This window comes from Capsicum annuum, chromosome 4, assembly GCF_002878395.1.
Source record: "Capsicum annuum cultivar UCD-10X-F1 chromosome 4, UCD10Xv1.1, whole genome shotgun sequence".
In the NCBI taxonomy this organism is placed as follows: Eukaryota; Viridiplantae; Streptophyta; class Magnoliopsida; order Solanales; family Solanaceae; genus Capsicum; species Capsicum annuum.
Window position 1 is genome coordinate 149162182 of NC_061114.1, and position 26199 is coordinate 149188380.

Here is a 26199-nt window from a genome sequence, read left to right on the forward strand (position 1 = left end):
TGAATCTAGCAAAATCTTTGCATTATGGTCAAATACCTCAACAAAGTGTGAGCTAATACCTTATTAGACTATTGATGGTGTGGACAATCCCGTAGAAGATCTTTGAACCGATCCCAAGCATGATATAAATTCTCGTCTGGCTTTTATTTGAAGCACACAATCTCACTAGAAAAGTCTCACAGTCTTGCCTGATGGAAAAAGTCAAATGAGGAATCTCTAGGCTAAGTCATCCTATGTTGTGATTGAATTTTTTGGCTAAGCATTCAACCACTTCTTCGCATCCTTCAATAGTGAAAAGAGGAATAGTGTCAGCCAAACATAATCAGTTACCATACCCGTAGGGATGAATGTATAACTTATCTCCAAGAAGTTCCATAAATGGACTTGTGGTTCTTCATGTGAAATCCCCATAAACTGTCTAATGCGGATCAAAAGCTGCACCATGTTCTTTTTCAGCTCTAAATTACCTCCAGCAGTCGGCCTCTAAAAAGGGGAGGTCAAATTTATCGGAAGTGGGATTGCCACTTCTCGAACTGTCCTACGGGCTAGTTGTTCTTCATCCATGAGAGCAGGCACGTCTTGATCTTCTTCAATTTATGGAATATTGCAGAGAAGGATAGCTTCTCTTCCTTATTGATCGAAGCGTTGCTTGAGTTTGGGGCTTGTATCAACCAATTCTCGATCTCTTTCCAGCTTACTACTTTGAAAATCTATATCTTGCAAATACCAAACCAAGACCAAGCATAAAGAACCAAAGAAATCAGAAAAGGTAAACCTAAAACAAAAATAGTTGCCAATTTACAAGTCTCGAACAACAGCGCCAAAAACTTGTTGCTTCCAAGTGCACACGAAAGTGTACGTGGTCTACCAAATAATATAGTGGCGTTAAATAAAGCCTAATATCTTTATATTTACTTGATTCAAGGTAACCAAAAAGATTTTATGATTGGTAAACTAAAAATAAAGTAAAAAGTGCGTAAAGTAAAACACTAAATACAATCACTAGAGGAAAGCCTAGGGTTAAAGAACTACAAAAAATTCTACTACATTATTGAACTTCATTCATTAAATCACTTATCTTAGTTGTTGATTCGTAGGGTTTATTGCATGATCATGGTCTCCCAACCTCTAATTGTGTACCTAACTTGGACATTACAACTACATCATTGAGTGGGGATGTAAGAATCCAATTAAGTGCTTAAAGCTATAATCCTATATGTGAACCAAGCAATGTTTCTGAGTATATCCTATCCTAGATGCTAATTTGAATTACATATTTTATAAAAGAATACAAACCTTTCTTTGCTTATCCCCACGTTTTATCTTCCTATTCCCCCTTCCGAGATCACAAGGTTCACAATATATGTATTATAAGGTTTGCTACTCCTTAAAATAATTCAAACAAGGATAAATAAATAACCTAATATGATAAGAAAACCAAACAAAATCAATCCAAAATAATAGTAGTCATGTTCTTGGATTTAACTCCAGAAAATGGGCATTTAGCCACTAATTGACATAATCATGATCTGAATACTTCAATACATAATCCAATCTATTAAGAAGATAAACCAAAAGAATAAAAACCCTAAAAAATATTTGTAGCAACCTCTTCTCCAGTCCAAATACGTCCAAAAGTCCTTAGAATAAGTTACAAAGTGTTCTATTTATAGTTGAGGACTTAAGCCGTGTATGAGGAGAGGTCTGCAGTACATTGGATATCGCATGGGAAATGTGGTGCATCGTGGTGGATATATTATAGAATAAGGGGCTTGGGGCATTGAAAATCACTTTGTAAGAGCTCCGCAACATGGCCAATTCGCGTAAGCTCAATGAAATGTGCCTCTTAACGCCTAATTTCGTCTAAGAGTTTCTCCTTCCATCCCTTGCCTTGTGGTGTTGTTTCCACTCAATTTAAAGCTTCTATAACATAAGTATATCACCAAAATCAACTCATCAAGCATGATACATAATAAAACACCAAATATTAGAGCTCAGTACAATACAACATTCTCAACAATGAACTAAGAACACTAGCTAAGATTAGGCTTTTCCACATTTATCTTCAATTTATTGTTCTAACCCTTCAATTGATCCAATTAAACATTTAACATTACAAAAAAGTTGTTTCACACATAATTACAAGATAATAACCTTAGAAACTCAATCGACACATTAGAATCCATTGTGATAGACTAGAACAACACCTAGCTCAAGCTTGTAAAACTAGTTTTTTCATCTAGACTCTAAATAATCCAATTAAGTACAAACTTATTTGAAAACACCTTTTCACCTTGTAACACAAACTTAAACCCTTATATGCTTATTTATATTATCACTAACTCATAAATCACAAGAATTACCCTCAGAACAAGGCTAAATAAGCTACGATAGCAACACTAAGGTACATAAATACACTCAACACCATTCCTCTAAGTCCTACTATATAGCTTTGCAGTATCAAAAGGGGGACTATCTGGGGTCAAACATCAGCCTTTCCAAGAAAGAAGCTACACGCCTTTTTCCTTTTATGTTTAAAGGCCTACTTTAGGTCAAAAATGCTTTGAGTGTGGGGCGTTTAGGACACATCAGAAGGTATTGTTCTAACTTTTTATATGCAGGTCAGTCGTCTTGACAACCATCTTCTACTGCTCTAGTTATGAAAGGTCGTAGTTGTGAGAGAAACGGTAGGGGCCATCTACAATGTTGGCGTGATGGCCAAGCTAAGGTAATCAATGAGGAAAATTGAGGTAAAGGACAAGCTAGAAGAAATAGAGATTGAAGTAGTAGAGGTGGCGGTTAGGATGGTGATAAGGCATATGTTTATATAGTTTTGGCTCACCTAGAGGTGGAATTTTCTGAGATGATAATCACAGGTACTATTCTTGTCTATGATCATATGGCTTCTATATTATTTGATGTCAGTTCCACCTTCTCTTACGAGTCTATGAAATTTGATATAGGTTGGGACTTTGACTAAGAATATCTTGATATTCCTATGTATGTTCCTACATTGGTTAGGGTATTGTGTGTTGATCATGTTTATTGTGTGTTCGGTCAAGTGCATATTAAAACCATGGACGATTGGTCATTCTATACATAGAGGAATTTGATATTATTTTGGGAATGATTTGGTTATCCCCTTATTGTGTTATTTTTTTATTTATTGCAAAACCATCATTATAGCGACTAGAAGGGAGAAATTAGAGTTGTAAGGTACTTTTAAGCCTAATCCTGTGAGGGTTATGCCTACAATTTGTGCCCAAAAATTAGTAAGGAAGGGGTGCGGGGGATTTTTAGCCCTATTTCGGTAAGATAAATTAGTACTCCCACCTATAACATCAATTTCAGTGGTATATGAATTCCTAGAAGTATTTTCATATGATATTTCAAGCATGCCTCCATATCGGGAACTTGACTTTTGTATAGACCTAGAGTCGGGCACTTGACCCATTTCCATGCAAAGTTGAGAGTTCAAATCCAAATTGCTAGAATCTTAAGAAAAAGGCTTTATTCACCAAAGTGTCTCTTCTTGGGGTGCACCAGTGTTGTTGTGAAAAAGAAAGATGGTAGTATAAGAATGTTTGAAGATTGCCACTAGTTAAATAAGGTGACTATTCATATCAAATATCCCTTCCCTAGAGTAGATGATCTTTTTTCCTAGTTACAAGAGGTTGTAGTATTCTCTAAGATTGATTTGTGGTGAGGTTATCATCAGCTAAAAATCAGGACATCTCAAAGAGTGCTTTCTAAACTTGATATAGGCACTACGACTATCAGGTTATGTCTTTTGGCTTGACCAATGCCCCAGTTGGTTTCATGAGCTTGATGAATGGAGTGTAGGCCTTTTTGGATTCAATTGTTACTGTGTTTATTGATGATATGCTTGTTTATTCTAAGGGTAAAGAAGAGCATGAAACTCATTTGCGCACTATGTTGAAGTTGTTGAAGGAGAAACAATTGTATGCTAAGTACTATAAGTGTGAATTCTGGCTTTCTTCGGTATCTTTCTTGGGGCACATGGTTTCTAAAGGGGTTATGTTGGACCCACAAAGGGTTGAGGTTCTTAAGAATTGGGTTAGATAGACTCATTTTAATGCGAGTCAATTTAAGATACAACATATTGAAAACTTCTAAATTAATTAAAAAAATCGCTACCAAATTAGTTCTACGGTGAATTTGGACACCTATTATAAATTAAGTGATTAAAATAAATAAAAACTTTATTCAAGGTCTACACAACTTAGATGATTCTAGGTAAGATTCTAAATTTTATCAAAGGAGAGGGACTAAGCATCGTAAAGGATCCAAAAACTATGATTAACTGGTCAACTTAGGTTAGATAAGCAAATCAAGATCAATTAAGAATGATTAAGTGAGGTACGAAAAACATATATCTTATTAAAGGTATACATTAATTATTGTATAAGAAAAAGAATTGGGACCTTAAAAGATTTTCCACTAAAATTAAGAATAGTCAATTCAACAATCAAAGGAAATAAACTTTACAGATTTTATTCAAACTCAAAAATTAGTGATCAATTAAAGAGTAATTTATAAAACAAGGTCATGTAAGAAAAATAATTTTATGTTTAAAAATTTTAGCGAGTAGATACAAGTGTATGTAAAAGTACGGACTTGACATAATATAGAATAAGGAAGATTTGGGAAAAATATAAAAAATGTGTTTCGATTTGATTTGGAGATATATCATAAATAAGCCATGTTTAGCATCAAAAATTAATTTGGTAGTACTTCTATTCATTTTTTTTTCATTTCAAACAAAAATGCGAAAGACACCAAAATTAAACAAACTATAATTGTTTGGAGATGGACATTACTTGTAAAAGGAAAAACATATGACGACGTGCATGGTATATGTGAAAATAACATATGTATATAAGGTAAAAATATGTTACGGCATGTCTTCTTAAAAATATGTTCTACCCTTTAGCTATATAAGTCGTACACCTAAGTCAAGTAATTATGCCAAATTTAATATTTAAAAGGGTAAGAGGGACACAATTAAAGTGTTGTCTATCTAAAAAGCATACACAAATTCAAATACAAACAAACAACACATAAATTTCAAAAGAGAATGGGATACATCTTGGTGAAGAGATAACATGTGTATACAGAGAAAAATAAAGTTTAGAAGAGGGAAAGATGTATTAGACTGCGACACAGAAATATATAACTTCGCTTCTCTGATTTGAATAGAGATTGAGTCAAGCCATGAGACTCCAAACATGCTCACGAGTTTATATGTGAAAAAAGGAAAGAAAAAAAAATAGAGAAGACATATAACTTCGTAATTAGAAATAAAGGTATACAGCGAACACAATACACTTAACATGAAAACAATACATCAAACCAAATAAATATCTTGTACTTTGCATTTATTCATATGCAGACGAAGATCATATTCTACACAAAAAACTATTCTTAAATAAAATATTACTATACAGCAAGTAGATATTCCTCCTTTCACTTTTAACTTAGGAAAGTAATAATTTTGAATCAAATTGGCCTAGGCTATAATTCGACGGAATATTAGCGCAAGACTTCAGCTAAATTTAGTTGAAAGGAAACAAAAATCATTAGATATAGCCTCTTCATCATATTAAAGGAAAAATCAACACAATGTGATCTGAACATATTTTCATATAGTAACAAATCCTAGCAAACATATATCCACTACATAATTATTGACTTAATTACCAAAACAAGTCCTGAAAAAATTATTTTTCATTAAATCTACAGAATCATGAATTTTATTCATACATCATGGAAGATTAATAGATAGAGAAAAGATATAAGATGCAAGACTTATGTTAAGGTAACAACTACACCATAAATAAATTTAAAGAGCTAGAAAAATCAAAGAAATAATAATGTTATATGTATATGATCTAAAAGTGAGATGGAGGAAAATTCATGAAAGAAATATGATTTAGAATATGAGGTATATTCCTCATGATAAAAAATGGAACAACGTTTACGACATATTTCTAAAACAAATGAAAATCTAGAGAACTTTTAAATAAAATGTAGTAAAAATATATGAGATTCTTTAGTTAGTTTTTTTTAATCAACCAAGTAAACAACACAAACAATTTTAACAAAAATAGAAGAGATAAGCAAGCAACACAGTTATCAAATATAAAGAAAATAATGAGAACAGTTCGGTGAAATATTAGAGTTACGAACCTATTTCAAAGAAGCCAACTAGGGGAGTTTTAGATTGCAAATCCACATTTGAAACTTCACTATCTCAAACTTATTCGAAGAAAGAAATCCCAAAACTGAAAGAGAGACGAAAGGGCTGGCTATTTGTGGATAAAAGAAGTTTTTTATTGTATTGTGACCTAGAACTCGAGCCTTAGAATTGAGGCTAAAAATTGATCCCAAAGACTCTCAATTCCCTTGATATTTATTTGGACAAGGTTAGGGTTTGCTAGGTTTCCTTAGGCTGGGCTTTGTAAGGATTTGCGTGATTTGATCAGAAAAGAAAAGAAGATGAGTTAAAACTTTGCCTAGAACTTATCTAATACAAGAGGAAATAAACCAAAAATAGAACATTGCATACTTGTGAAAGGATTTAGAGATGACTTTGGTCAAAACCTCAAAATTTGGCGATAATTCTCTATAAATGATTACTTTAAATAGCCTTACAAACTTGTAGTCATGAAAAGAAGGTTGATGCATTCCTCAAAATGGAGAAGAAGCCAGCATTAACTTTATGCCATTGCAAGGACAGAGAGAGAGAGAAATAAAGTAGGGGAAAGAGAGAGTTGTGGCTGATACAAAATAAAGTAGGACATTTTAGTAAAATAAAATAAGGGTAAAATTGATAGTTTTCTATTATCGGGAATTAATTGAGTTTGACTTGCCAATAGAATAAAGACACATGGCAGGGTAGTTGTCAAGTGAGTGCAAGGTGTGGGAGAAGTGTAATAAGTATGTATTTGATGCAATCCGTAACTTTATGTGGCACAAATATGACATTCATGTGGTGCTAAAGTGGATGAGCAGTGAGGGAAAGGGTGAACTCTACGAAACAGGCTTAAATTTGGGAAAAATTTACAAGAACATTATAAATTGAGATGATTTAAAAGAAATGGCTTCTATCTAATACTCTTTGGGCTTCTAAATTAGTATGAAGAACATTCTTGATAAAATATTTTAGAACATATCAAAATGGAATAAAATTAATTGATATTAGAGTATAAATACCGTAAAAAATTGTATGATAAATGTTAGAATTAAATGAAAATATTTATAAGGTACATAATAGAAGAAAATAATTCATTTAATTAAGTAAAATAAATATAATGTCATTTGTAAAAGTTTAAATGAAAAGTGGTGATAAATATAACGAAAATAGTAATAATAAGAATAAGAATAACGAAAATTTAAATAATAAAGATGACGATGGAAATAACAACAACAACAATAATAATAATAATAATAACCAACATGAGTTGTGGTGCAGTGGATGGGGCTGTTCCAGCCTTAAACAGAGGTCGAGGGTTTGACCCTGGGTATGGAGAAGACTCTGTTGGGAGCGCTGCCACCTTAATAGGCCCTGCAATGCGCGATCCAAAATAGTCGAGGCTCCAATACAAACATCGAACAACGGATGAAAAACCAAAATAATAATAATTATTACTTTAAAAGATAAATTTGATGATATAAACTCTTAATTATATTAAAACTAAATTATATACGCTCTTAAGTTATCAAAATTATTAAAACTAAATCCTTTAGCTGATATGCAACAAATTCTACTCTCTCAGAGCCAGAAGCATGCATAACCCTAAATATCTTCTCTATCTCATCTATGAACCCTTGAGGATCCTCCTCAACCTTAGAGCTAGTAAAGGTCAGAGGATTGAGTCTCATTAACTATCTAACTTGATTAACCTCAGAAGAACTTACAAAAGTACCAGGAGGACCTGACTAACGTGACTAAGATATCACCCGCTAGGTAACCAAATGAATAGATTGATAAAACTCAGCATTAGAAATATTGCCTTAGGGCGTTGGAGCTTGATCATCATTAATTTGAAGAGCTCGAGGTAGAATGGCAGGGACGTTATAACTCTAAGTGAAATATTCCAATTAGGAGCTAGAGACCTCGATCAGGTATGAACTCCATAAGCAAGACAAGTTACATCCACGTTATCCTCAAGTGGGACAAAAGAGGTTCTGCGGGCATTAGATCTTTGAGGAAAAATGATTTAAAATGCAAACAAACGAGTATTAGAGGATATTTCAACACCCTAGACTCTACAACCCAAAACTAGAATAATAAGAAAAGAAAAATATTACTAAATGTCTCATAGCTTCTCTTTCATAAATATGGTGTGCTACACACCTATGAAAGAGACTCTGCTAGACACGACTTTATGGACACCCAATTGAACACCTAGAATTTAACACCAACTTTTGTCACGACCTAAACCAGAGCCTTTCCATGATGGGTATCTCAAGTCCAATGAGGACTAGAACCACCTCTTTGCCTAGTCAAACATAACATAGTATGCTACACAGTAATGAATTTTGAATATATAACAAGATAGAGTGAATAGTAACTCAAACTCTAAGAATTTCAACAACTAATACCAAGTCCATAATATTCCATAAAGCCTCTAAACCACAAAACTACTTCTGTCAGGACATGCCTCTGACCTTGACAATGACAATGTAAATGTGATGTCTTCAGTTCTAGTTTATGAAAGGAAAATTAATGTAATGATCATGTCTTTCAGAGAATGAAAGTTCACAACTTCACTGTAAATGATCAACTCTGAGATTACATATCACCCATAAAAAAGTAGAAGTGCTCTAGGACCCTGCAGCGCGTGGGGATACAACATCTGAAGATAGTTTGTAGGGTGAGCACTTATATATAACTCAAGATAAAAATAAAGTAGTGAATCAAAAGTTTAATTCCATAATAACTATATATGTTCACATTCTTGCATACGTATATATAGTAAATGCTTGGGTAGAGAACAAGGTTTATCGTTAAAGTAAGTCATTATCATAGACTATGTATCTCAACGTCATAAACAGGAACCCACATGTTATATGGGTTCAGCTTCCCTTGTTGAAAGGGTTGTTGTGGATGTTAGCTTCGTAAACTAGAGGTATCAAGAAAGACCATGGAATTTCTACCCCATATCAATCCTAGATACAAAATCTATCGATAGTGTGAACTATGCAAACAGTCATCTAGACCAACCCTCACATTGGCAAACATAAGTTTCCAATATAAGTTAATCGAGATCCACACCTTCACATCTTAGCTACATAACTCCCATTAAGACAAATTTAAAACAATTTAAAAAATGAATTAACTGCTTTAACTCTCCAGATATCTCAAATTGAGGAACAAGTTACTAAGTTGAAATTTAAAAATCTGAGTCTAGTAAGTCAAATGGAGAAAGTGAATGATACTGATGATAAAGGGAAGAAAAATGATCTAGAATAGAAAGTATAGAATCAAGAACTTGAATTAATTACTTTAACTATCTGAATATCTAAAACTGAGGAACAGGTTGACAAGTTGAATCTAAAAATTTTAGTTTCATGAGTCAACTAAAGAAAGTAAGTGATACTGATGACAAAGGAAAGAAAGAAGCTTCAAGGCTTCAGATTGAGCTTGAAGAAAAAATTATGGGATTCTCAAAAGCATCTCATGAATGCACTTCATAAGTATGAAGAGTTAGAAAGGGACCTGGTCCGTCTGAGAGAAGAACTTAATAAATCTCTACAATAGAGAACATCCTCACAAATACTTTCTAATTTTACTGGTTAAGGAGTAAATAATGGTAAAGGTCTTTGATATCATCACAACATCCAATCACTTTGGTCTCAAGGAAAGGTTTTTCAAGATGTTAGAAACAAAGTCCTCAAACCTCTGTGCACTCATTTTGGAAGAGATGGGCACATAAAGGAAAACTATTAAAGTTTAATTAGAGCTAGAATAAACTATGTTAGATATATCCATCAAAGGAATACCTATCTTAAGGGTTCCAATCCTGTAAAGAATATGAAAAAGCTCTTATACCTAGATGGGCCAAGAAAGATTTGATCACACCCTTGTCTTCCTACTGGGAACTCAAACTCCCATGGGTTCCCAAATCTAACAAATGACTTTTCTTGTAGGTGGGAGAAATGGATTGCAGTCAGAATTAGTTTATTTCAAAACATATGACTAGAAGGTCTGACTATATTCTCTCACTTAAGGAACTTCAAGTGGAGGTGTCTCATTTGGAAAAGGTAATAACGTTAATTTCTTATCTAATGAAAGTACTGTGTCAAGCTTGAAGTATGAACCAATTATTCTTAACTTCTCATCTAATGGAAGTACTGTGTCAAGCTTGAAGTGTGGAAGAATTATTCTCAACGTCAAAATGATCAGAAATATACTGGGACATGCTGAATTAGTTGTTTTCAAAGGACCTAGTCTATGGGATGCTAAAGCTAAAATTTCTAAACAATAAGACCAAAGTGGAGGAGAAAAGGAGTGTGTGGTTGTCATTGTGGATGATTTCTCTAGGCTCACCTTAAAATGTTCTTAAGAACCAAGGATCAAATTATAAGGCTCTAGTTATTTCTACCAAGCAAGTTTTAAATGAAACTTAACTATAAGATTGTGGAATTGAGATCTGATTATAGAACAGAATCTAAGAACTCTGTGTGTAAATGAAAATATGTAAATGATCCTTAAAGAGTCAGGAAATATGATAAATCAAGGTTATTATGAAGATTCTGACCTTAAAGATCTCATTTCTGTTCAGAGGGATGATGTAGATGTGAATGTTGAAGGTAATGATGATCTAGAATCTCAGTAACAAACATCTGTTCTAGATGAAATAATATCAAGAAGGGCTGAAAAGATTTTTCAGGGACCTTGTTCCTCTAGAACTCATCTCAGAAGGTCAAACTGGAGACACAGATCATCTTATCCCCTTATTAATCTAACTTCACCTCTAAAGACTAGAGTCCAAACAAGAGCTCAAATAAGAAATTTCATGACACTCTCAACTTTCCTATGTCAAATTGAGCTAAAAATGTAAAAGAAGCTCAGAAAATATTGACTAAATTAATGTAATGAAGGAGGAGATTCAACAAATTGAAAGAAGTTAAGTCTGGGACCTGGTCCCCAGACTCATTTTTTGAATAATTTCTAAAAACAATAGTGTACTCTAACAAACAAGCTGAGGCAGTGATTGATAAAATTAACCTAACTTACTACATGAATTAGTTCTCTTCATAATTTTTTCTATGGTCAAGAGACCTGTATCCTTGGCAAAGTAGGTACAGATTTGTCTAACTCAGTCGTATACCTTTGCAGGTATACATCCAAGGAAACAGTTTTGGAGGAAAATAGTTGAGACAAACAAATGGAGAATTCACTCAAGAAAGGGAGGGACCTGGACCTATCTCTTATGTTAGTACCAAAATAATGTTCTTTAAAAAATCATAAAATTCTATCTTAAAAGACACATGTCTTTCCTTTTATGAGCAAAAGTTATCAATTCATAGCAAATATGAAGAATCACAAATATTATAGTCAGATGCATCATTTAAAAAAGGTACCTTTTAAAAGTCAAATAGTCATCTCCCGTAATTACAAAATGATGCCATTTTTATTTCACTCTTCTCTAAATAAATTTAATTCCACTATATCAATCATCCATGATCTCTAAATTGAACTTGTCCCATTCTTTCTAATACTCAAACATTTGTAATGGCAAATATTCCTACTTTCTCTAGCCCTAACAAATAAATCTGAACAATCCCAAATCAAACACTCTGATCCTTTAACACCTAGAACAATAGAAGAATCCATCTTAAGTCCTCAACAAAGACATATGTTAACTTTACTCACTTATTCCTCTCTATAAATTTAAAAACCCCTAATTGAACATGTTCCTATCAAAACTCAATATTTTCTTAAAAACCTTGTTGAGTCAGGCATAAAGGTATATTTAAATCATGGTTTTTGTTCACCAATTGAACAAAAAGTTTCACAATCCAAAGCTCCTCTTTCCTCAAAAGAACCAAAATTACATGAAGATTATCAAATCCCTATTTTTTCTAAAGAACCGAAAAAACCTGAAGTCACAAAAATCATAAAAAAAACTAGTTCCCCTACTTCCTCATATTCTAACCCTATTTTTGCTTAATTTTCTAATGAAGAAATACTTGTAAAGAGGTCTAATCTTTCAAGCAGTGTAGATTGGGTAGTTGAAAATTTTCTTCTACTTGTATATGATCCCAAGAAAAGCTGTATTGGTGTAGAAAATCAAAAAATATTTGAAAAAGATAATAGGACAAAGGATGAAGAGATTGGAATACCTCTAAATGATGATGGAGAAGAAGGAGGAGGATGAACTAGCATTGAGGTGGCCTATGAAAAAACAAATACACAGTAAGTGTCAGAAGAAACTGATTAATTCTGGTGTAAAAGTTGCTAGATCCTACTCTGCTATAGGATTTGAAAAGAATCTATTTGTGGATGCAGTAAAGGCAAGCAAGTCTTCAACTACTAAGAGAAGAAAACTTAAGAAAGTTGTTGTATTGGAGGAGGTGAAGAATATTTATGTTGTAGAGGTTAGAGAGTCTGAGGACATTGATCCTGATGTTATTGTGGCAACTGAGAAAAAGAGAAAAAAAGTTCATGTTGTTGGAAGGACAAGGTCCTTTTGTTCAAAATTTGGTAGCCCTACTGGAATAAAAAAACATATTGTTGTTAAGAAGAAGAAAGTCTCTGAAGGACCTGGTCCTAAGAATAAAATAAATTTTTGAAGAGAAACTAATTCGTGATTCAAAGAGAATAAGAAATGAGGAAGAAAAGAAATCAACATCTATAGAAGCAAGAAATGCAATCTTGAAAAACCCCAAAAGTACTGTTTGGTAGTATATTTAATCCTAAGATTTATAAGAAACCTGGCATGGTGGAGTTGGGTGAACATGTCGAGCACCAGGGATAGTTACACCTTCTAGAGGAACCAACTCCTATGGTTTTTGAAAAAGAATTTAGAGAGTTTTAATATATAATGGATTTCTCAGAAGTTGGGTTCAGTCTTACTATATAGGTATAATGAAAGGAACTAAAACTTGATGAACAGGCACTGGGAAAAATTTTGAATGTGCCTATAATGGTTGTGAGGACTGTTGGAAAACAACATCCCTCAACTAAGTTCTTGATTGAAGCCTCAAAAGTCCGACGGAATTCAATAGCTAGTGTTCAGAAGAAATTTCTCACAAGTGAGTTCTAGTTAGTGTTTAAATTTGTGAACAAGGTTCTTCTTCCTAGGTTAGAGAAAAGGACCTTACATCTGTTGTTGATCTATTTTTTATAGAGAATCTGAGCAAATTTGAGTTGATAAGTCTGTCTGCCCTTATGATAGACCACCTAAATAAACTGATCATTGAAAAGGAAATAAGACATGGGATGTTCTATAGATACTTGTTGAATAAAGTATTTGATCATTTTGGAGTGATTGGGACTAAGGGAACACCTATAACAGTCAAACAAAAGTTTAGTCTGACAATATTTATTGAAAATAAATGCATAGAAGGAAAAGTGGGAACTGTGTCCTAAGTGTTAGAACTTGTGGCTGCTCAGGAAAATCTAACAAAAAAATAGAGGAGATGAGGATTAAGTTGGCTACTAAGTATATCTGTCACTATCTTGCGCAGTTTTATCCTCTAGTGTAACAAACTATGAAGATGAGCTTATCTCTTTCAGGACATCTAGACAAATCAAATTTCTACCCTAATCATTATTCCATTGTAAAAGGAAAAGAATGTTCTTAATTGGTGAGTTCTTGTAAGATTAGAAAATATAAGGGAGAGAGAGGTGAAAACTCAACTTTGTAATATTGCCCAAGTTCTTAATTTCTTTATGTACTAAAAGAGGGAGTGTTCTTGATACAAGTCATGGTCTATAACTAAATTACTCTCGTTATAAGAGTAATGCCTTCTTTTTGTTCTTGGGAGTTCTTAGATAGAATTACCTGAGTTCAATACTGGTTAGAGTTAATTAGTATTGAGGTGCGTTCTTGGTAGGGTTCTAAAGCTAGGTTTGTAATAGAGCTATTACAAACTGTTGGATCCTAGAGCTACGTTGATTGGAGTTTGTAATCAAGAGTATGATTATAGTGGTTTGTTTGGTGTTTATTAGGGCAAGTCATAGTTTTTCCTCCCTTGAGCAAGGAGGTTTCCAAATTAAATCTTTGTGTTATTTACTTTTCTACAAAGTTTTAGTTTTCTAGTTCTTTTCTATTTTATTTCCTGTGACTGACTCTAAGGAACAGGTCCCTCGTCATATGGTTCAACCGTCTTAAGTTCCATTACTTCCTTATAGGATGGACTAAAAAAGTCGAATGAATTAGAGAATCAATTAAAGGAGTTGTGGGATAAGAGATTTATCGAACTTAGTGTATCACCTTGGGGTGCGCCTGTCTTGTTCATAAAGAAAAAGGATCATTCTATGCATATGTGTATTGATAATCGATAGTTGAATATAATAACGGTTAAGAATAAGTATCCTCTTTCACATAGTGATGATTTTTGTGATAGACCTCAAGGTGCTTTAGTGTTTTTGAAGATTGATTTGAGATCTAGGTATCATTAGTTAAGTATCAGAGCTTCCAATATTTCGAAGATAGCTTTTCCTATATGGTATCGTCATTATGGCTTCTTTGTCATGTCCTTAGTCTTGATTAATACCCCAGCTACATTCAAAGAGTTGATGAACCAAGTATTTTGACCATATATTGAATCTTTTATCATTGTATTTATAGATGATACCTTGTTTTATTCTAAGAGTGAGGCCGATCACGAGGAGAATTTGTGAATAGTATTCTAGAGATTAAGGGGTGAGAAGTTGTACGCTGAGTTCTCTAAGTACGTGTTTTAGTTAGAGTGTGTTTCTTTCTTAGGTCTTGTGGTGACAAAAGATGGTATTATGATCGATCCATCCAAGATTTTAGTGGTTAGTGATTCATCCTGAACTATTTTTCCTACCGAGATTTGGAGTTTTATTGGTTTAATAGGTTACTATCAACGTTTTGTGGAGGGTTTTTTCATCTATTGCAGCTCCATTGACCAATTTGACTTAGATGAATATTTTGTTTTAGTGGTCTAATGCTTATGAGGTGAGCTTTCAAAAGTTTAAGGATTTACTAACTTCATCTTCTATCTTAACTTTGCCTATGGAGGGCGTGGGTTTTACCATATTTGTTTTCTTCTTCTCGTATTAGTTTAGGTGCTTTATTGAAGTAGAAGGGTAAGGTGATTGTGTGGAGACACTACTTATATAGAGTCCGTTTTGAGATATTCTTAGATTATCTTAGCCTTCAGTATTTCTTCACCCAATGATATCTTAATATGAGGCAACATCTTTGGCTTGAGTGGCTAAAGATTATGATCTTACTATTCTCAATCTTCTAGGCAAGGCTAGTATGGTTACAAATGCCTTGAGTCAAAATTCAACTAGCATGGATAGCTTGATGCATCTTTTGTCCTTGGAGAGGCCCTTGGCCTTTGATGTTTAGTATTTGGCTAACTAGATTATTAGGCTTGATCTTACAACACATGGATGTGTTTTGGCATGTCGAGGCTAGGTCTTCCTTGATGGAATCATTAGTTTGATGATATTAGGTTGAGAGTGATTTAGGATAACGTGTTGCGTAGTAAGGGTAAGAAAGTTACTTGATTTAAATTTGGTTTTGTAGATTGGAGGTAGAGTTTGTGTGTCGTGAGTGGGTGATTGGATTAGATTAATTATGGAGGAGGCTAATTATTCCAGATATTTTATCCATCTATGAGTGACTAAAATGTATCATGATTTGAGATGGCATTACTACTGGAGTGATATGAGGGAGAATATAACGGATTTTGTAGCTCGTTGCCTATGTTACCAGCAGGTGAAGGTCGAGCATTTAAAGCCTGGTGGTTTACTTCAGAGGTTACCCATTCTCAATGGAAATGGGAACAAATTACTATAGACTTTGTGACCTGGTTTCCTTGTATCTTTATGGTTCTGATAGTGTTTGGGTCATTGCGGATCGATTGACCAAGTCTGCTCATTTTATTTTGATTCAGGTTTCTTTAAACATTGAGAGCTTGGTCTGTATGTATATTTATGAGATAGTCCATCTCCATGGCGTTCTAATGTCTATTATCTCAAATCGATGTTCAGTATTCACATCATACTTTTAAAAGACTTTTCAGGAGAAGTTGAGTACCTGGGTTAATGTTAGTACAACCTTTTACCCCAGACCGATGGTCAGTCGGAGTGGACTATTCATGTTTTAGAGGATATGCTCTTTTCTTATGTAATGGACTTTTGAGGTCAATGGGAGAAACGTCTTGATTTGGCAAAAAATGTGTTATAAATTGAGATACAAGATAAAAATATTGAATGGATAATCAATAAATAGATGGAAGAAGGAAAAGAAAGAAAGAAACAATCCGACAATTAAAGTAAATTAGAGACAAATATAGATTTATAATTCCCTAATTTTAACAAACAATTACATGATCGGATTCAAAGGAGAAGAGAATTGAAATTTTACATGAATAATCTTTTCAAAAGATACTCAAGAGAGATCCAATATATATACAAAGGGATTCAACCCATAAACCTCACCAAGAGATTTAACCTAAACTATTGTCTAAAGAAATAATCTTGCATCCTATTTTATTTATACTTATAGGGTAAGCTAAGCTATGAAAATACATAAATGACCTTGAGTAGATATGCATCATACTATGACCAAAAAGGACCCTAAAATATAATGTTAATCTTCTCTTTTGTTGATTCTTGGATTTCATACTCACTTGAAACACTTAAAGCTTTTGATGTCAAGTTTAAATCCATCAATGGAATAATTAAACTCCAAACATGCATCATTCTCATCTTGTTGAAAAAAATTCAACCTGGAATTTAAATCTTGCAAATGATAGAGGAGATTTAGTACCCAAGCCAAAAAATAATCTTCCAAATAATTAAGTTACATACTACTCCCAAAAATATACACCGTTGTGATAGAGCCAAGAATCATGAAATCCCCAAAAAATAAACTTTTCTAACATAGTATAATAAACTTGACTAAAAAATATACCACAATCATAGAAAAGGTTAAAGAAACTAATAATTCTACACACTAGAACTTTCAAGTCAAAATCAGTTTCTTCTTCAACTTGGACCAAATAATTTCTTAATTCACGATTTAATTGTACTCTTCTAACCACATGATAAAAAGAACTAACAATTCATCTACAAACCTTACATACAAGTACGCATTTTAGGAATCAAATAAACATCAGTCCCAAAATTTTATTGTATTTCTCATTGCGTATCACACAACATGAATCAAATAGCAACAATAAAGAATTCTCACTAATCATAGGAAAGTTGCTATTATGCAGGCCAAAGGCATAAAAATTTACCTTTATATCATTAAAAATGTCAAACAATAAGCACTAGACATTCGAAAAAATCATTCTTGGATTTAGAAGGAAAAAATACATCAAATATTTTTGTAGCCCAAGAGAAATCTCTTAAGTATCTTATCTCACTGTAGATCCTATCTTGATGATGTTTCACAAATAGATCAACAAGATTAGTAAACTCATCAAAAGAAGAATTGTCACATTTATGCCCATAAATAATTGGCAATGCTTTAAATACATCATGTTTACATTTCTTTCTATCACCATTTCAAAATTCAGCCCAAATTATATCCGCAAAGGAAAGATTAGAGGAAGTAAACAAATTGACGCAAAAACTAGAATCTATAAATTTACAATTCCAATTGATTGAGCCTCATCCATTCTTTAAATGATTTTCTTCAAATGAGAGGACTTTTCAACATAAGAAGTACTTTCAAAAATTAATTTGGGATTTATATTGATAACATCTAAACAATTAACAACCTCAAGAAAGCCACAAAAATTAATTTCACAAGTCACGCTCTCTTTGAATTTTGGATTATTATTTTCATCAAGTGCATATGAAACAACAAGTAATGAATAATTAAATTGAATTTTTCAATAGTATTTACACTTCATTAAATTTTTTGATCATTGTGAATCACACAATTAAGATTAGGACAACTCAAAGAATTACTCACAATATCAATATAAAAATCACTTTTCAAATTTTCTTGAATATTTTTACCATTTATAAGGATTGTCAAATATTTCGAATATATGATATTCTTCAAAATAAAAAAGGATATCATCACACCGTGCATGCTTCGTTCCAAGTGTATTACCACAATGCATATTCATATCATTACTAGATAAAGAATTCCTATGATCAAGCTCACTTGCAAAGAGACATTCATCGTCAATCACATATTTACTGTTTTCAGTAGATAAAGAATAAATATATTCATTTTCATCACAATAATTTAAGGAAACACCATATTTTTTCATATTTGACATAATGCTAGCTTGAAACATTTTAAGCTCATAATCAATAACAGTTTTAGCTCCACAATCTTATTCAACTAGTGTATGGTCATCATCCATTTGTCTATTGAACCAAAGTAAATAATTATCAACCTCAACAAAAAATGGTCTAATATTCATAATCAAGTCACTATATAATTTTTTTGATGCAATTAAAGAGTTAGTATTAGCCTTTTTACCTTGATGAACACTTAAAGAACCTTCTTTATCTTGATTTTTTAAAATTAAGCTCACTTGCTCACTTGATGTAGCCCCAACTAGACTTGCTTCTTCATATTCTTGTATTTTTTTCATGTTGAGTCATCCTTTTTGTGTTATTCAAAAAGACCTACAAAAGAAGTAAAAACACTCGAAGAAAAAGAATTTAAAGGTTAGAGTTAGAATAACAAAACCTCTCACTAACACTCTCTTGTTTTTCTATTATCCCTTTTTCTTTCCTCTCAGTTGCTTCACTTTTGTTCTTTCTTTATTGCAACAATTCACTTTAATTTTGCAAATCTCTTTTGTTTTGTTCTTGTAGCCACTCACTCACTTCATTCTAAATATCCTTTCCTTTTTTCCCTCTTGAATTGTCACGATTCGCTCCATTACTCCTCTTTTTCTTTTCTTCCACATTCATTTCATTAGAAGTGAAGTAGGCTCCAAGGATCCCCTTTGATTCATTGGGATGACTCTTCGTATCAAGTTTCAACTTGATATTTTTAGAAGCTTCAATGACTCTACTTGAATTGTTTGAATGACTTTGTATATCAAATTTCAAGTTAGTAGTCTTCTTTTCCACTTTCTTTTCTTTCTCATTTGTAATTTAATATTCCTTAATGATCATAGGAGTTAAGACATGTTTACGTTCTATCAAATTTTCAACAACAAACTTTTTCAACTCTCTATCAAAAAAATTTTATTATGATTGAACCAAGGAGCTCCTAAACATACCAAACAAGTAGAAAAAGGGTATACATCACACCAAGTATCCCTTTTATAGCTTCCATGAAAAACAATGATCTTCACTTCTTTGTCAACAAAATTTTCACCAAATCTATACGGTGAACTTTTCGTATGACAAGATATATCCAACCACTCAATCAAAGAAGGACCAATGAAGTTGGTATAACATAATTTATTTACACTAAGGTGCAATCAAATGAGCAACCATTCTCATATCTCTCCATAATGACTTCAAATTTAGTCAATCCTTCATTAAGATCATGCTCTCTTTTTATTCTAGAAGCACCACTGTAAATCATGAAAATTTTTGCAATAACTTTTACTAGAGGTAGATTTATAAGATGAAATACTCCTTTCTCCAATGACATCCAAACCTCCATTGTAACTTCTTGAACTTATATAAGACATAATTATGACAAGAAAAGTGGTTAGTAAAGTAATGGACCTCACAAGTCACTCCCTCACATGTATAACTCAAATGATAGCAGTCAATTTCTTTTTGCTCGGCTATACAATAGACTTTTAGGAACACTCAAATAATCTCACCACTCTAGTCTTTTATCACTCAAGGGTATTCCTTAGTCTCTTCACGGTTTTATAATCTTAAAATAACCTCAAAGTAATCTTTCAAGTATTGGTTCAGAGTAGAGTTTATGTCAATAATAAAGAAGGACAAAACACAGTAACAGACAAGGAATGAAATAAACACACAACGGAAAAAATAGAAAATTTCAAAAAAATTGACTTGAAATGTAAAACAATTACAAAAATAACATAGATAACACAAATAGAACTAATACTCAATGTATTTTAGAAAAAGAGATTGACATACAATATGATTTACCCATAAATCAAACAACCTAAAATTTTAGAGTTTAGGAAAAAAGATCATCCAAAACAATCTTAAAACACCACATTCGTCAAATTTATTAAGACCCAACTCAAATCGTGTTTTACTAATAAATATCGAACATCCTTAAGAATCACCCAATAGTTTTCGAATGAAGGAATTAACTCGTACTTCAAATTCCACTTAAAATGCCAAATTTTAGGATAAAAAATTGACCCCAAATTCATCCTTATATCCCAAAATTGGAATATAATAGTTTAACCATGATCAAAACAACTTAGATCCAAAAGATAGGAGTAAAATTTTCACAAGAGAGCTCAAATTCGCACATTACAAAGTTTTGAAATTTCATCTGCAAAAATGGAAGAAAATGGGGCAAAATAAACTCTAGATCAACTTTAAATGCTCCCTAAGCTGATATTCAAGCACTTTAAACTATTTCCAATAAATTCCAACAACACCCACTTAAAAATGTTTCTATTTTTTCTTGAATTTTCAAATAATACAAGCCAAGAATTAAAAATTGTAGAAATAATTCTTTAGCCTTGCTCTGATATCAATTGATGTAAAATGAGATACAATATAAACTTATTAAATGGATGATCAAGAAACAGATTGAAGATGGATATGAAAGAAAGAAACAATTCCACAATTGAAGTAAATTAGAGAAAAATATTTATTTGTAATTCCTTGAGTTGAATAAGCAATTACAAGATTCAATTCATTTGAGAGGAGTATTGAAGTCTTAAATGAATAATCTTACCAAAATATATTTAAGAGAGATCCAATGTAGAGACAAAGAGATTCAATTCATAAACCTCACTAAGAGAGTTAACCTAAAACTACTATCTAAAGAACTAATCTTGCATTCTATTCTATTTATACTTCTAGGATACGCTAAGATATGAATAAAGATAAATGCCCTTGATTAAATGTGCATTATAATATGTGTAAACAAGACCCTAAAATATAATATAAATATTCTCTTGTGCTGATTCCTTGCTTTCATACTCTCTTGGAACACTCAAATCTTTTGATGTCAAGTTGAAATACATCCATACAGTAAGTAATTTCCAATCATGAATCAGTTTGCACATAATAATAGCTACCATTCCATTATTGAGATGGCTCCCTTTGAGGCTTTATATGGTAGGTGTTGTCTCTCTCTAATTAGTTTGTTTGACGTTTCTGAGATTAGAACTCAAGGTACGAACTTTCTATGTGAGTATTTAAGTAGAGTTTGGGTCATTCGAGATAAACTTTGGGTGGCTCAGATTAGGCAACATTCTATGAAAATCTTAGACTTTGTGACATGAGGTTTAATGTTCGTTAATAAGTATTCCTTCGTGTGTCTCCTATGAAGGGCATGATGAGGTTCAGAAAGAGGGGTAAACTTAGCCCCAGGCATATGGACTTTTTGAGATTCTTTGATATACTAGGGAAAGGTCTTATGAGTTAGCATTACCTCTAGATTTATAAGTTATTCATCCAATTCTTCATGTTTCCATGCTTCAACGTTACATTTTTTCATTCATTGGGATTCAATCCAGTTAGATGAGAGCTTGAGTTTTATTAAGGAGCCCATCTTCATTCTATCCAGGGATATTAGATGATTTCATTCAAGAGATATTTCAGTAGTTAAGGTCCAGTGGAGACATCAACCTGTAGAAGCAGCAACATGGTAGGTCAATTTTTAATAGGTAGTTGTTATCCCAACTTTTAATTAATTCAGGTATTTTTATTGCCTTTAGTTTTAAGACAAAATATATTCTTAGTTGTGGATGATGTAATGACTTGATTTTGTGTGATTTTTGTGAATTATTTATTTCTAAGTGATTTTACCATTTTACCCCTCCTTGTTGTTTCTTTGTGGTATTTCTAGGTGTGAGATAACTGACATGATTTACAATGCATTTCAGTTTGGTTTATGCAAGTTTGTAGTTTTTTTGTGGTTAGAAAGTCCTATTAGTTAACTTTGGTCAACATTTGTTATTTTGGGTGTTGGATGGCAAAATAGATAATGCCATATAGATCTGAAATATTCATTTTAGTTGGTAACATCATTAGTGTATTTTATAGCTTTGTATCTCATTGCGACCCTCCATTCAAAAATTTGTGTAATTGAGTTTTGTGGGTAAACTTTGTGAAAATATTGTATTTTTTAAAAATTTGATATCACTATTGAGTCGAAGCATCGAATTTGATAGGGAAGCGTAGTTCATTTCTTTTCTTGGGATTTCGAATGAATCCTTAAGGGATCGCAGAGACTTGAAATTCTCCAAGTCTCCAGATGATGTACCACTCACCTGGTGTAGCCACTTAAGCAGTCAGTTGATCGCTTAAGTGACCTGGATTGCACCAGCGAGTGTCGCTTAAGCAGTCCTGGGTCCTCTTAAGTGATTGTCACTTAAGTGACCCTTTGTCCACTTGAGAGACCTAGGAAGACTTTATGGGTAGCCATTTAAGAGGCCTAGTTACTGCTGAAGCAATGCTTGGGTGGGTTATATACCCCCTTACATGATTTTTCACCATATTTGACACTTAGAGCTTGGGGTTCTGAGTTTTTGGGCGATTCCTTCAATTTTGAAGCTTTGGTAAGCTCCAAATTCCTATTTCAAATGCTTTTCTTCAATTTTTCATTTAAATCTTATTAAAATTTGAATTCAAAAGTGTAACTTTGGGAAGTTTTGCCCAAAAGGCCTAAATTAGTAATTCTGTTATTTAAACCCCAATTTCAACCCGGTTTTACTTGGGTTTTTATCTATGTATCCCTTTAATCGTAGGTAATATATTTTTGGACAAAATTTTTAGTTTTACTAATTGCACCCAAGCTCACACACAAGTGTACGCGGTCTCACTAAGTAATACAGTGGCCTTAAATAAAACTGAATATTGATCCTTCTGAGACTTGTGTTAAGCAACTATCCAATTCTAGTTTAACAATTGAGATTAAACTATTGCAATGTAACCTAAAGAATTTTGAAAGTTTGTACACTAAGAGTAACCTAAATTAATGCGGAAAAGTAAAGAATTTTGACCACCAATGGATTAAAACCTGGGTTTAAAGCACTAAGAACCATCATACTATGCCGTTGAACTTTATTCCTTAGATTACTTATCTTAGTTGTTGATTCATAGGGTTTACCGTATGATCATGGTCTCCCGACCTCTAACCTTTTACCTAACTGGACATTGAACTACATCGTTCCACTGAGATGTAATAATCTATTTAGATGCATTATGATGTCATCCTACATGTCAACCAAGAAAGGCTTCTAGGTATATCTCTATCCATGTCACTAATTCAAATTCCTTATTTCACAAAAGATAAGAATCTCGCTCTAGTTATCCCCATATTCTATTTTTCTATTCCCCCTCCTGAGCTCACAAGGTCAACAATATATGTATTTTAAGGGTCGCAAATCCTTAAAATAGTGGTAACAACGATAAATAACCAAATAGGATAATAAATCCAAACAAACTCAATTAAGAGCACTAGTAAACATGTTCTTGGCCTTAACCCCGAAAAAGGGGGCATTTAGCCACTCATGGACATAATCGCAAACAAAATAAAGGAAAACATATATAATCCATAAAAAACAAAATAAAAGAAAAAAAACCCTATTTTAAGTTTTTAGAATCCCCTCTCAAAAGCTCCAATACGTCCAAGGCGCATAACAACAAGTACGAGAGTTCTATTTATAGGAGGCAATTTTTGTCATCGGTGGAACAAGAGTCGCATCGCATAGGTCATTCCGCCAGGATGGCAGTCACTGCGTGGGATCATCATGAGGTAACACTGTTTTAGGTCCGTTAGGAAGATTCCTATTCATTTCACATGCCCCACAACCCTTTCCAAGGAACAACATGCGCTAGTGATATCAAGCATGCCCATTTTACATCAAGTCATATCTTGTGCTTCCATTGATCCATTCCTAGACTTGTGGTGTTGTTTACATTTAATTTCAATCTTGTATATAATGATATATCATAATAATAAATTAAAAATAATCCTACAACAATAAATACCTCAAATTAGAGATCAAAACAACACTATCATCCAAGACGACGAACAAGAAAATTAAGCTATGAATGCTAGTTTTTATCCTTTTGATCTTTAACTTGGTTTTGACTCTTGGCTTGTTTAAAGTGATCCTTAAAAATTATAAAAAGTTGTCCACATAATATTATACAATAAAAACCTTAGGAACTCATCACACACATTAGAATCTATTTCTATAGACTAGAACAACACCTAGCTCAAGCTAATAACACTAGTTTTCTAGTTTGAATTCTAAGAGACCAAATTAAGTACAAACTAGTTTGAAAGACACCTTAAACATTGTATTCACATACTTAAAAAGTTAAATTCTCAATTATATCATCATTAACGCATTATGCACATGATAAGTCCATAAAACAAGGCTAAATAAGGTAGGGTAGCACACTAAGACGCATAAAATCACCTCAGATCACCACCCAGCACTTAAAGCCTTGTTCGTCCTCAAACAACTCTGTATTGTAAGCATCAGGTCATAGGATAAAGTTCAATGACCACAATTTTTCTTCTGATTCCTACGACTCAACATACATGTTGTGGGTTTGACCTACCACTCCATAGGCAGAGTCATAGGTCCACTTACTTGAACTCTTACATTTTTTACCATTCTCCAGGTGCTTCTCCATGCATTTAACTAATAAAATAGAAACAAAGTGAACACTAAAACCTTGGGGTGCCTCCCAATAATCTCTTGAGTTAATATCGCGTACTCAGACTTCACCAATAATCCCATGGTTTGCCTCTCATACAATGCCTGATTTAACACTACAGCACAACTCAGCTACCTTGGCTACTCAGACTTCGCCAAAGATAACATTTTCACACACTTTTAACTTATATATGCTTCAAATATAATATTTAGCATGATGATCATTCACCTTGAATGGGGCATCTCTATCACATTATAGATCAATTTCACCATGTGGAAATACTCTTACCACAGTGAATATTCCAGACCACCTAGACTTCAGCTTGCTAGGAAACAAGCAAAGTTTTGAATTATACAACACGACCACATCACTGGATTGGAATACCTTCTTCTTAATCTTCGTATCATGGTACAACTTCATATTGTACTTATACAAGGCCAAAGTATCATATTCTTGGAGGAGAAGCTCATCTAACTCATTCATCTTATCCAATCTCAAGTGTGCATCATTGCTCCACTCAAAATTCAGCTTCTTTAATGCCCATACTGCCTAATGCTCAAGTTCAACTGACGAGTGGAATGCCTTGTATTACGAAAGCTAATAAGGTGAGGAACCTATGGAAGTTTGCAAGCTATTCAATAGGATCAAAGTTTATCATCTAACTTTCTTGACTAGTTAGTTCGGTTAGCATTCATTAACATTTTGAAAATGGACTTGATCTCATAATTAGAGACCTCGACCTGCCCACTTGTCTATAGATCAAACAATGTTATCACTGTATGTTTCCTTTAATATTTATAAGCTAGGTCTTTGAATAGAAAATTACAAAAATGGGATCCACCATCAATGATGACAGCTCATTAAGTACCAAATCGAGAGAATTGTTTTTCTTAAAAACATTATGACACTTCGACCCTCATTATTAGGAAACACATCAAATATCTTAAGTTCAAAAATAGGTGTCATAGGAAGCTCATGATTTCGTGAGATATTTCTCTGCTCATGTAACTTGGCATTAGTCACAAGTCCAAGTTTAGTTATGTGCATCTTTTTAGATCGTCAGTCAATAGTAACCTAATTGCATAATCTTATGGGTCATACGAGTACCTCCATGGTAAGACCTAACTATAGACGAATGATAGGACTCCAGAAATTTTGCATCTCAACTTCCAGTATACAACTCTAAA

At 33.0% G+C, this 26199-nt stretch overlaps 1 long non-coding RNA gene across 1 annotated transcript; it reads right to left on the reverse strand.

Moving 5' to 3' along the window:
- Window positions 1-1447: 1447 nt before the first annotated feature.
- Window positions 1448-6807, reverse strand: LOC124898195. Its single transcript, XR_007055162.1, has 2 exons — window positions 6211-6807; window positions 1448-1923 (listed from the first exon to the last, which is right to left on the reverse strand). It is a non-coding gene; the product is annotated as an uncharacterized LOC124898195 (long non-coding RNA).
- Between the last annotated feature and the right edge of the window lie 19392 nt (window positions 6808-26199).